A 12,411-nucleotide genomic window follows, 5' to 3' on the forward strand; every position below is an offset into this window, starting at 1 on the left:
AAATTCAAGTTACAAAATGAAGGCAAGAGACACTAAGGAAAAATATTTACTGGTTTTCGCTCTTGCTTAGTCACTCTCTCTTGTTCAGCTAGCCTACTTATCCCTCTCAGTCCCACTTTCTTAGGGTATTGAAACCATGAGTGGAAGAGAAGAGCCTTCCCACATGAATCATCAATCAACACAATTTTCCCATAGTTAGGAAAAAATAGCAATTTTGATCTGGGCAAAGCCTCAACTGATGTTCTCTCAAGATGACTCTAATCTACATCATGTTGACAGCTGAAGCTAATTAAGGTAGAGATGATAATATAGGAGAAGAAGATTTTTTAACACAAAATCAATATATTAACCATATCAAACATGAAGAACTGAAAAACACAGATAGGTCAAGAAATGAGAAAAAGTAAGCCTCTAAGATCAAGAGGAGAAAACTAAAACTGTTTCTCCACAGAAACTTACTAAACCAAGAAATGCTGATGGACCTATGAACACCTGATATTCAATAAAGGAGCTAAAAGTATACAATGGAAGAAAGAAATCATCTTCAACAAATGGTGCTGGCATAACTGGATGTCAACCTATAGAAGAATGAAAATAGATCCATATCTATCACCATGCACAAAACTCAAGTCCAAATGGATTAAAGACCTCAATATCAGTCCAAACACACTGAACCTGATAGAAGAGAAAGTGGGAAGTACTCTACAACATATGGGCACAGGAGACCACTTCCTACGTATAACCCCAGCAGCACAGACATTAAGGACCTCATTGAATAAATGGGACCTCCTGAAACTGAGAATCTTCTGTAAAGCAAAGGACACTGTCAACCCACTGACTGTGAGAAGATCTTCACCAACCCCGCAACAGACAAAGGTCTGATCTCCAAAATATATAAAGAACTCAAGAAACTAGATGTTAAAATGCTACTTAACCCAATTAAAAAATAGGGTACTGAACTGAACAGAGAATTCTCAACAGAAGAAGTTCAAATGGCCAAAAGACAATTAAGGTCATGCTCAACCTCCTTAGTGATCAGAAAACTGCAAATCAAAACAATTTTGAGATACCATCTTACACCTGTCAGAATGGCTAAAATCAAAAACACCGATAGCCTTTGCTGGTGAGGATGTGTAGTAAAGGGTACACTCATCCATTGCTGGTGGGAATGCAAACTTGTGCAACCACTATGGAAAGCAGTGTGGTGTCTCAGGAAATTTGGGATCAACCTACCCAGCAATAACACTCTTATAAATGGACAAATGAAAACATCAAATATTTATGTTGATCACAAATAATCAACACTGAGCAGGAAACATGTTTCAACAGTAAAGAGTACTCCTGGTCTGACTCAAGGAATTACATGGGGGGATCACAACTATTCATTATTCCAAGTTCAGCGTTTCTAGTTCCATCTTTTAATCAATATAAGGATCAGGCACTTACATGGTACATATCCATGTACAAGTAAATACTCATATTAAAATAAAAATTCAAACCAAACAAAATAGGCAGGAAGAAGAAGGTGATGCACCTGCAATCCAATGGCTCAGAAAGCACAACCAGTATCAATGTCATGAATACATGCCATCCTGGGAAACATAATGATACCCTCTGTCAAATTTTAAAATTCAAGATATGGGTGAAGCTCAGTAAAACAGCATATGCTTGATAGGAACAAAAATCATCATAGAACAATATAAAAACAAAAAATCCAGGCCCACTTTTAATCCCAGTACTTGGGAATCAGGTTCAGGGGATCTCTGAGTTTGAAGCCAGCCTGGTATATAGAGCAACTTTCAGGACATCTAGGGCTACACAGACAAATCTTGTATTCAGAAATAAACAAACAAAAATGAAAACTGTAGGCTACCAAACTGTCTTAGCATCAAATAGCAGGTAATTCTACTGAATCTAATGTGATTTAGTGATAGAGTTTATAATGGTAGGGAAGTCATGACAGCAAAAGAAGAAAGCTGACCAATTAGTTTCAACCACAACATAGCAGGCACAAAGAACAGGGAATGGGTTGAGGCTATAGAAACTCATATCACGTGTCCAATGAGGAATTTCATCCAGAAAGGCTCATCCTCCTACTGGATTCACAAGCAATCAAATGAAAGTTGCCAAGAAAAGAGACATGTTCAAATACATCTTCCTATATGGGAGGTTTTTATTCAACCAATTACATCCTGACCTGGGTCACTATAGGCTCATGGTCACCAATGAAGAAAAATGCATTTAGGGTTACAGTTGGGAATCACTTTGCTTACGCCTTCCATAAGTTGAATGCTTATGTGAATGGAGTCTTACCCTTAGAGCACCTTGCTAGGCTTCCATTCCATAGCCAGGTCCTTCTCTATAATGGTGATAAAATCCTTGAAAATCCCAGCCTGTTCCAGTAATTGACTGCCATAAGAAACTGCCTTTTCATTTTCATTTATTTCTGCCCCACTTGTTTTTTTTCCACTATGGTCTTGAATGAATCATCAGTAATAACCATCCACCACATTCAATATTCCATTTAAGAAATTAGCTCATATTTTTAAATTCTGCTTTACTAAATTTCCAGGTCACAGGCAGAAAAAAGACATATTTTGGAGCCAAAATATCACACAAATGACCTCTACCTTAATCAATTTCAACTGAAATTCTATGATTTCAATCTCCACTTTCTATCATTTCTCTTAACATTTCCATCTTTCTGATCCTACAAGAAAAGCTAATTAATTCTGTGTACTACTTTCTATTTTTTTGCCACCTAAAGTTTTGATATCTTCTATACTCTTCCAAGGGACATCATTCCCAGGTTCTGCCTAGCAACAATATTACTTCTGGTTTTCCATTTCTTGTTCTAACTTGCATTTATGTTGCTCTGATTAAATCTTTTAATGAAAAGCAGCTCAGGCAATGAGTGGGGGTATTTTGGCTTCATCATTTTGGGAGCCTAGGATAGAAAAGCAAGCTAATAGTTGAAGGCAAAAATACATGGACAAAGATTGTTTCCTGGCTTTCTCTCTTGCCTAGTCAGATTGGTGCCTTTTGTATCCCAAGCCCGCTTTCTTAGAGATATTGCAACCCACAGTGGAGGAGCCATCACACATCAATCATCAATCAACACAATCTCTCTCAGATATAGTAGTTTATGGCTTTTATGAACAAAGCCACCATGAACACAGTTGAGCAAATGTCCTTGTGGTAGGATCTTTTGGGTATATGTTCAAGAGTGGTATACATTGGTCTTGAGGTAGATTGACTCCCAATTTCCTGAGGACTGCATATTAATTTCCACATTGGCTGTACAAGTTTGTACTTGCAACAGCAATGAATCCCCTTGCCAGCATTAGCTGTCACTTGTGTTATGGATCTTAACAGTTCTAAGACTTGTAAGATGAAATCTCAAAGTAGTTTTGATATTCATTTCCCTAATGGCTAAGGATGTTGAACATGTCTTCAGGTGTTTCTCAGTCACTTTAGATTCCTTTACTGAGAATTCTGTTTAGAGGTGTTCCCCATTATAATTGGATTATTTGGTTTGTTGTTGTCTAGTTTCTTGAGTTCTTTAATATCCTAGGTGAGGAAACACAGAATCACATAGATAAACATGGCATGTATTTACTTATGGGTGGATATTACCAGTTAAAGTATAATCACAGTAATCACAGTTAATCACAGTACACTCCATAGACACAGAAAGGCTAAGTAACAAGAACAGCTCTACGGGAGATGAATGCATCTCATTGGTAAGAAGAAATAAAACAGATTTTATGGGTGCACTGGAGGCAGGTGGGGATGGGAACAGGAAGGATCAGGTGAGTGAAAAAAAGACAGGTGGGGAGAAGACAGGGAGAGATAACTGGAATAGGGGAACTTTTAACAGGGGATGTGGAAACAGTGTAGCGAAAACTTTCTGGAACCTATAAAGGTAACCCTAGTGAGGACTCCTAGTATGCAAGAGGAGGTTGAACTAGCCATCTTCTGTAACCACATAAGGCTACCAGTGGAACTGTGACACCAAGCCAACCACAAAACATTCAACCCACACTTGTACTACCTGCAAGATACGCTGGGGCACTGGTGACTCAGAACTTGCTTAGTGGCCAATAGATGACTGGTCTAACTTGAAGCTCATACTGTGAGAGGAAGTCCATAACTGACACTGCCTACATGGCCAGGAGCTGGAACTTGAATGGCTCAGAGAACAAGGGTAGAACCAAATACAGTTGACCAAGAAAAAATATCAATGAAATGATTCATAACTATTTTCTGCTATTATCATAGATTGCTGTTTAGCTTAATTGTTATTAAAGAGGCTTCTTCCAGGGGCTGATGCAAGCCCATGCAGAGATCCCTACAAACAAAAAGTAGGAAGGAGTATGGAGAGAACTACTACCAAATTCCGAAATATTGTTTATAAACATTTGTTTACATTTAAAGGAGCCATGAAATAGAGATAATACTTTGCATTTGCATAGATTTTGACCTATTGATAAAAATTTAAGGTCAATTTTGTTTATATATATATATGTTCTTGTTTAAGGTATTATATTTGTGCAGCTCATTTAAAGATGCAATACAAATTAGACCCCCCCCCCAAGCCTACCCTGTTGTCTGCAAGATCCTTGGCTCAGGAATAGTTTCCTGCTCCTGCACCAAGGCTACCCAACCAGAGGGGTGAGTGCCTGCCTATCAGGCAGGCCTGAAGGTCCCCTGCAAGGGAGCGAGGGCACTTTCACCTTGTGCTGCAGGGTCTCCTGTGTTCTATTCGACCCCGCCCTGCTTCCCACGTTAGCCCTTCTGTCCGTGGGTCTTTAGGCTACCAGGCTTCCCTGTTTCAGTGCTGAGGAGTTCCATCTGGATGGTGCTGAGGACTTCCATACAGACAGGAACAGTTCCTGCTTCTACACTGAGGAGATCCACCCAGAGATTCAGTCACAGCAAAGACTGAACCAAGACACCAGGCCTCTCCTGGCTCCATTTGAAGGAAGTGATGGGCAGGCACCAATGCAAGAATTCCTCCAACAACCTGAAAGGCAACATGACATCACCAGAATCCAGGGATCGCAAAACAAGAAGAACTGAACACCCTACTCCAGAAGAAATAGAAGAAATCGACTTTAAATGGAACTATATGAAAATAATAGAGGACCTTAAACAGGAGGTGAAAAACTGCCCTAAAGAAATAGAGATGACAAACAAAAAGGTAGAGGAAATGAATAAATCTCTCCAAGATACCCAAGAAAAACAAGAGAAACAAGAAAAAGCAATCAAACAGGTAAGGGAAACGGTTCAAGACTTGAAGAATGAAATGGAGGTAATGAAGAAAACCAAACCAAGGAAGGCAGGAGATGGAAAATCTGGGTAAACGAACAGGAACTACTGAGACAAGTATTACCAACAGAATACAAGAGATAGAAGAAAGAATCTCAGACACTGATGATACCACAGAGAAAATAAATGCACTGATCAAGGAAAACAGCAAATACAACAAATTCTCATCACAAAACATTCAGGAAATCTGGGTCACAATAAAATGACCAAATCAAAGAATAATAGGGGTAGAAGAAGGAGAAGTACAGATTAACGGTCCAGAAAATATATTTAATAAAATTATAGAAGAAAACTTTCCCAACCTAAAGAAAGTTATTCCTATGAAGGTTCAAGAACCATAGAGAAATAGACTGGATAAAAAAAAATCTCCATATAAGAATTAAAACTCAAAACATACAGAATAAAGAAAGAATATTAAGAGCTGCAAAGGAAAAAGGTCAAATTACTTAAAAAGGTAAACCTATTAGACTTACACCTGACTTCTCTATGGAAACCATGAAAGCCAGAAGGTCCTAGATAGATGTACTGCAGACACTAAGAGACCATGGATACAAGCCTAGACTATGTTCCTGTGACAAAAGTTCTTCCCAGACACACAGCTCATTGACATAAAAGCCTAGCCCAGGAACAGCTGCAGGCAGTTGAAGTAGTTTTGGGAAGACAGGCTCATCCTGTATTGGATGTAGTGGCATTTCATTTATGTTGTAATATATAAAGCTTGCCTGAAGTTCAAAGAGTAAAACAGCCCCATTGGTCAGTCTTACTGACCAGGCAGTGGTAACACACACCTTTAATCCCAGTAGCCATACTAGCTGCTATAGAAACCAGTCCTAGAAAGGAATATAATATAATATAATATAATATAATATAATATAATATAATATCCCCAATTTCTCCAAGATTTTATTACTCATGTTCCAGTTGGACAGTCACAGCTTGGAAAGCTTAGAGAAAGCACTGCCATCATAAGGGGATGAAGAGGAGGGAGGGGTTCAGGCTCCGGTGGCAGCTGCTGGGGAACAGGAGGTGAGGTGGCAACACTCTGAGAAGCCCTTTCCTCATCATGGACTTAGAGAAGATGATCAGTCTAAGCCTCTACTGATTTAAGGCTTATTCCAGGAAACCCCAAATCTGCCTCTACCTATGCAGCCCACAGGCAGTGATGCATACACACAACAGAAAGGCCAGATGATGCCCGAGTAGGCAAGGGAGGCCAGGCAAGCATAGTGTTTTCATAAATGTGTCTTCTAGAGGCTTTCAACATACTCAGACCTATGGGACACTATGAAAGCAGTGCTAAGAGGAAAGTTCATAGCACTAAATACCCACTTAAAGAAAATGGAGAGCCGGGCGGTGGTGGCGCACGCCTTTAATCCCAGCACTCGGGAGGCAGAGGCAGGCAGATCTCTGTGAGTTCGAGGCCAGCCTGGTCTACAAGAGCTAGTTCCAGGACAGGAACCAAAAAGCTACGGAGAAACCCTGTCTCAAAAAAGAAAAAAAAAAGAAAAAAAAAGAAAATGGAGAAAGCAAACATTGGAGACTTAACAGCCCACCTGAAAGCTCTAGAAAAAATGAAACAGACTTACCTAGGAGGAGTAGAAGACTGGAAATAATCAAACTGAGGGCTGAAATCAACAAAATAGAAACACAGAAAACAATCCAAAGAATCAATGAAACAAAAAGCTGGTTCTTGGAGAAAAAATCAACAAGATTGATAAATCCCTATCCAAACTAGTTAAACGACAGAGAGAGAACATGCAAATTAAGATCAGAATGAAAAGAGGGACATAAACACAGACACAGAGGAAATTCAGAGAATCATTAGATCTTACTACAAAAGCCTGTATGCCACAAAATTGGAAAATGTAAAAGAAATGGACATTTTTTTAGATAAGTACCATATACCAAAGTTGAACCAGGACCAGGTGAACAATGTAAATAGACCGAGAGTTGTGCAGAATTAGAAGCTGTTATCAAAAACCTCCCTACCAAAAAAAGCCCAGGTTCAGAGGGTTTCAATGCAGAATTCTACCAGAACTTCCAAGAAGACCTAATACCTATACTCCTTAATGTATTTCACAACGTAGAAACAGAAGAGTCATTGCCAAATTCCTTTTATGAAGCTACAGTTACCCTGATACCAAAATGACACAAAGACTCAACCAAGAAAGAGAATTACAGGCTAATCTCACTCATGAACATCGATGCAAAAATTCTCAATAAAACGCTGGCAAGCCGAATCCAAGAACACATTAGAAAAATTATCCATTATGATCAAATAGGCTTCATCCCAGGTCTGCAGAACTGGTTAGACATATGAAAATCTATCACTGTAATCCGGCATATAAATAAACTGAAAGAAAAAGCCATATGATCATTTCATTAGATGGTGAAAAAGCATTTGACAAAATTCAACATCCGTTTATGATAAAGGTCTTGGAGAGATTAGGGATACAGTGGTCATACCAGTTAGTTCCTTGGGCAACTGAGGAGAGGGAACCTGAAATGGCACTATCCTATAGCCATACTGATGAATATCTTGCATATAACCATAGAACCTTCATCTGGTGATGGTTGGAGATAGAGACAGAGACTCACATTGGAGCACTGGACTGAGGTCCCAAGGTCAAAATGAGGAGGAGAAGGAGGAAGAACATGAGCAAGGAGTCAGGACTGCAAGGGGTGCACCCACACACTGTGTCAGTGGGGCTGATCTGTTGGGAGCTCACCAAGGCCAGCTGGACTGGGACTGAATAAGCATGGAATAAAACTGGACTCTCTGAACATGGCGGACAATGAGAGCTGATGAGAAGCCAAGGAAAATGGCACTGGGTTTTGATCCTACTGCATGACCTGGCTTTGTGGGAGCCTAGCCTGTGTGAATGCTCACCTTCCTAGACCTGGATGGAGGGGGGGGACCTTGGACTTCCCACAGGGCAGGGAACCCTGACTGCTCTTTGGACTGGAGAGGGGGAGGGGCGTGGGGGTAGGGAGAGAGGAGGGGAAGAAGGGGGAGGAGGTGGGGAGAAGGCAGAATTTTTTTCAATAAAATAAATAAAAAGAAATACAAATTAATAGATTGTCTTTTATAACAGTTAAACTTTTAGTCATGTTAGGCTTTCTAGAAGTACAGAGATATATTTCAGATGGGATAAGTATTCTTTAAATCTTTCAAAGACATACATAATATGGCATTTAAAATGTTTTAAAAACTTAGGACTTTTCATGACAGTGAGCCACATCTGCCTCTGGCAGCACATATTATTTCAGAGAGGTTGATGGGCATTAAAGAATCTCATTATGGAATTTGCCTTCAATGTGACTAGCCATTTGGGCAAGAAACTTCTGCTGCAATTGCTTCATGGTATGTTTTATAAACTGGACACTCAGGACCCACAGAAAAATGACTGCTAAAGTTGCCTAAAGAAGGTGAGAAAGTCATTCAAAGTTCCTGCTCCATGCAAGAGTCTGCCAGACATTCTGCAGGATCCACAAAAAAAGGTGACTAACAAACTGCCAATATAGGCAGAACTGTCTTTGAAATTTCCTGCTTCATGGAAAAGTCTGCCAGACACTATGGGCCTATAGGCTGGAGATGGATGTCCCACTGTTACAGAAGAACTTTGGGTGACTGTCCAGGCAGCAAGATGTCTTTGTCAATTCTAGAGTTTTAGAAGTTGCTTACAACGTACTTCCTGTTTACTTAGGTAGTAGTATATCCTTCTGGATTCATTGATGGAGTTGAAGAGACAGTTTTATAATTATAAAAAAAATAGATTAGACATAAAACCTTAGACTCAAAAAGATGGAATAGATGATATAGTATTTTTCTTAACTTGCCAAGTGTAAAGGGACTAAATATTGTAACTCTAATTCTTGCTGGATAATGGTTTCATTATATGTAATCTTGTTATGTCAAAATCGAAACCTTCCTTTTTATTTAGACAGAAAATAGGAGGTGATGTGCGATTCCTCCTGTATTCTATGAAGATGTTTTATTACCATTGGTTAATAAAGAAGCTACTTTGGGCTTATGGCTTCACAGAATAAAACAAGTGGAAATTCCAAGCAGAGATAAAGGAGAAAAGAAGACAGAGTCAGGGAGATGCCATGTAGCTGCCGAAGGAGAAAGATGCTGGATGGAACCTTACTGGTAGGCCACAGTCATGTGATGACACAAAGATTAATAGAAATAGGTTAATTTTAGATGTAAGAGTTACTTAATAAAAAGCCTAAGCTATTGGCTAAGCAGTCTTGTAATTAAAATAATTTTTTATAATTATTGCAAGCCTAGGCATCTGTATACACCAGGATATAATAAAATTTGCAAGCTATACAGTGTACACAAGATTAATGTTTAAATTGAATTGTCATGTTAAACTTTCATGATTCCTTGACTACTAAGGGATCATACAAAGAAACACAAATCAGCCTGAACGTTTCACTATCTGAGGGAATTCAACTGGAACTGAAAAACCTATGACACAGGTCTCTCAAGGAAGTTAGGTCAGGCCAACTCCATGGTTCCCTGCAGAGCTTACAACCCACAAAAATTTTATGACTTTGACCTCCACTCTCTGCCATTACTCTCAACATTTCCATCTTCTAGGTCCCAAAGGAACAGCTGATTAGGCTTTTTGTTCAGTTTTATGATATCTGTAGCATTCTTATAACAGTCAACATTCCAAAGTCTTTTGCAGCACTTGAGTCCCATTTTTGTTCCAACTTTCTTCTCTGTTGCTGCTATTACATTATCTAATCAAAAGCAACTCAGGTAATGAGTAAGTTTATTTGGTTGTTAACCCTATTTCACAATTCTTAATTATGGGAGCTTAAAGCGGATACTCAAGCTAAAAATAATAGCTAAAGGCAAAACATGTGGAACAATTATTTTCTGGCTTTCTCTCTTGTTTTGTCAGTGTCTTGTGCTTAGCTAGCTCTTCTATCTATCCCAGAGCTGCTTGCTCAGGGATATTGCCAACACAGTGGAAAAACCTTCCCATATCAATCAAAACCAACACAATCTCTCTCAGACAATTTAATCAGACATTCTGATCTAGGAATACCCTAATTGGTGTTTTCTCAGATCACTCTAAGCTATGTCATGCTGATAGCTGAGGCTAATTAAGAGAAAAAGACAATATTATACAAAAATATTTTAAAGATCTAAAGGCAATGTACTAATAGCATCAGTCACTTGACCAGCAAAAACACAAACATGAAGATAGATATGCCAGAAAATGGAAAATGGCAAACATATAAGATAAAGAAGAAAAAACTAGTACTGTCTCTCCACAGAAACTTCCCAAACCAATAAAAACTCAAGGAACTAATAACATGAGAAATTTTTTGAATACAAAGTTAGTGAGACCATTATTTTCCAGAAATGAAGAATATTCTTAAATAACAATTAATAAAATCAATAACATAGATGACAAAGACACAAAGACATATTGTGCTCCTTTAAATAAAAACTACAAGATTTTAACCAAAATCAAACTCTAAGAAATCACTGACCAGCACTCATCCTATAGACTTCAGTTCTCTCTCCTTTAACAATAACAAAAAATGGCTTGGGTGAGGAGGGATGTTCCACCAAAATTGGAGAGATTCCCTTGAAACCTTCTCATGTCTTAACTTCGTAGAAAATAGTTTTGACTACTAAAAGGATCTCATTATCTTATAGTAAGGAATAGGATGTCTCCTAGGGTCACTTAGACACCATTTGTATCCCATGATTGATAATTGCCTGTAAGTCTGCAATCAGAGTGAGGAAATGAAAACATTTTTAAACAAAATGCAAGATAACAGATTTTTTAAAGAATCAGTGTACACCTAAAGCAACTTGTTTTACTTTAATTGCTTTATAAGTCAAAAGTACTTTTGAAAACAAGTTTATTGTTATTTTTTGCATATATTTTACATGAGTTAGAATATCTTCCATATGTATGCAGGTGACATACAAAAAAGAAGGGTTCAGATGCTTTGGATCTGAAATGGAAGAGTTATGAGCCTAACAACTTGAGTTAGGTATCTGAACATAGGTCTTCTCCAAAATGAGTATGTGATGAGCCATCTGCCAACATCCCCATAATGGCTTTTATCAAATAAACCAAAAGTCTCTCAGATTAACAAAATAGCAAAAAAACCAAAATAAATAAAGAAGTAAATAAATGACCCTTGGAAACATGATGCATCAAAATTAAGATGATGTGTGTGGTAAATTTGCATGATAAATACATTAAAATGACAATGCAAAACAATTTATAACAGGAAAACTGATTACAAAGTTATATTCATAGTGGAAACACCCAGAGTAATCAGTGGGATTATGAAAAAATAGTACACAAATTGACATAATATGAATTCTTGCTGGGTTGTGGTGATGCACACTTTAATCTCAGCACACGGGAGGCAGAGACACGTGGATCTTTGTGAGTTCAAAGTCAGATGGTCTACAGAGCAAGTTCCAGGACAGGCTCCAAAGCTACAGAGAAACCCTGTCTTGGGGGGAAAAAGCAACAACAATCAAGAATGTGTACAATATTTGAGAAAGAATAAAGGAGATGGAGAGAAAAAGAAGAGAGAATAGGCAGAAAAATATCATTACCTATTAATAAAAAGACCAAAGAAAACTTAGAAGACATGTGATCTTAAAAAATGTTACTCACCTACCTATGATTCTATGTGTAGAGAAATTAAATAAATAAAGACTTCACAATTTTCACAAAACTACCTCAAAATGACCCATAAACTCTTCTTTCTGACCCTACAGCTACTGGTATTTGTTCCAAACAGCGAGGCCCCATGCTCTAGAGACCTCTCCTTCGGTCTTGTTATGTTTTCAGGTAAACCCAGTCTCACTGATGCCCAATACCAAAGCAATATAGTATAATTTCTGCTTCCTGTCACATGGATTATGGCACAAGATATAGATTCTGCCCTATCTACCTGCCCAACACCATACACACCTAAGAAACCTCTGCAGCTCAGAAACTCTTTTTGTCACCTGGAACTAAATATTACTGAATGACATCATTGTGGCTAGTAGTATCAGACAAATTAGAAACATTTTAATCA

The 12,411-nt window shown here is 38.3% G+C and overlaps 1 long non-coding RNA gene across 1 annotated transcript in view; it reads right to left on the reverse strand.

Moving 5' to 3' along the window:
- The window catches only part of LOC142834287 (uncharacterized), a 31,722-nt gene that overhangs the window by 18,831 nt on the left and 480 nt on the right, over positions 1-12,411 (reverse strand). The gene's annotated exons all lie outside the window — the stretch shown is intronic.

Source organism: Microtus pennsylvanicus, chromosome 13, assembly GCF_037038515.1.
Source record: "Microtus pennsylvanicus isolate mMicPen1 chromosome 13, mMicPen1.hap1, whole genome shotgun sequence".
NCBI classification, from domain to species: Eukaryota; Metazoa; Chordata; class Mammalia; order Rodentia; family Cricetidae; genus Microtus; species Microtus pennsylvanicus.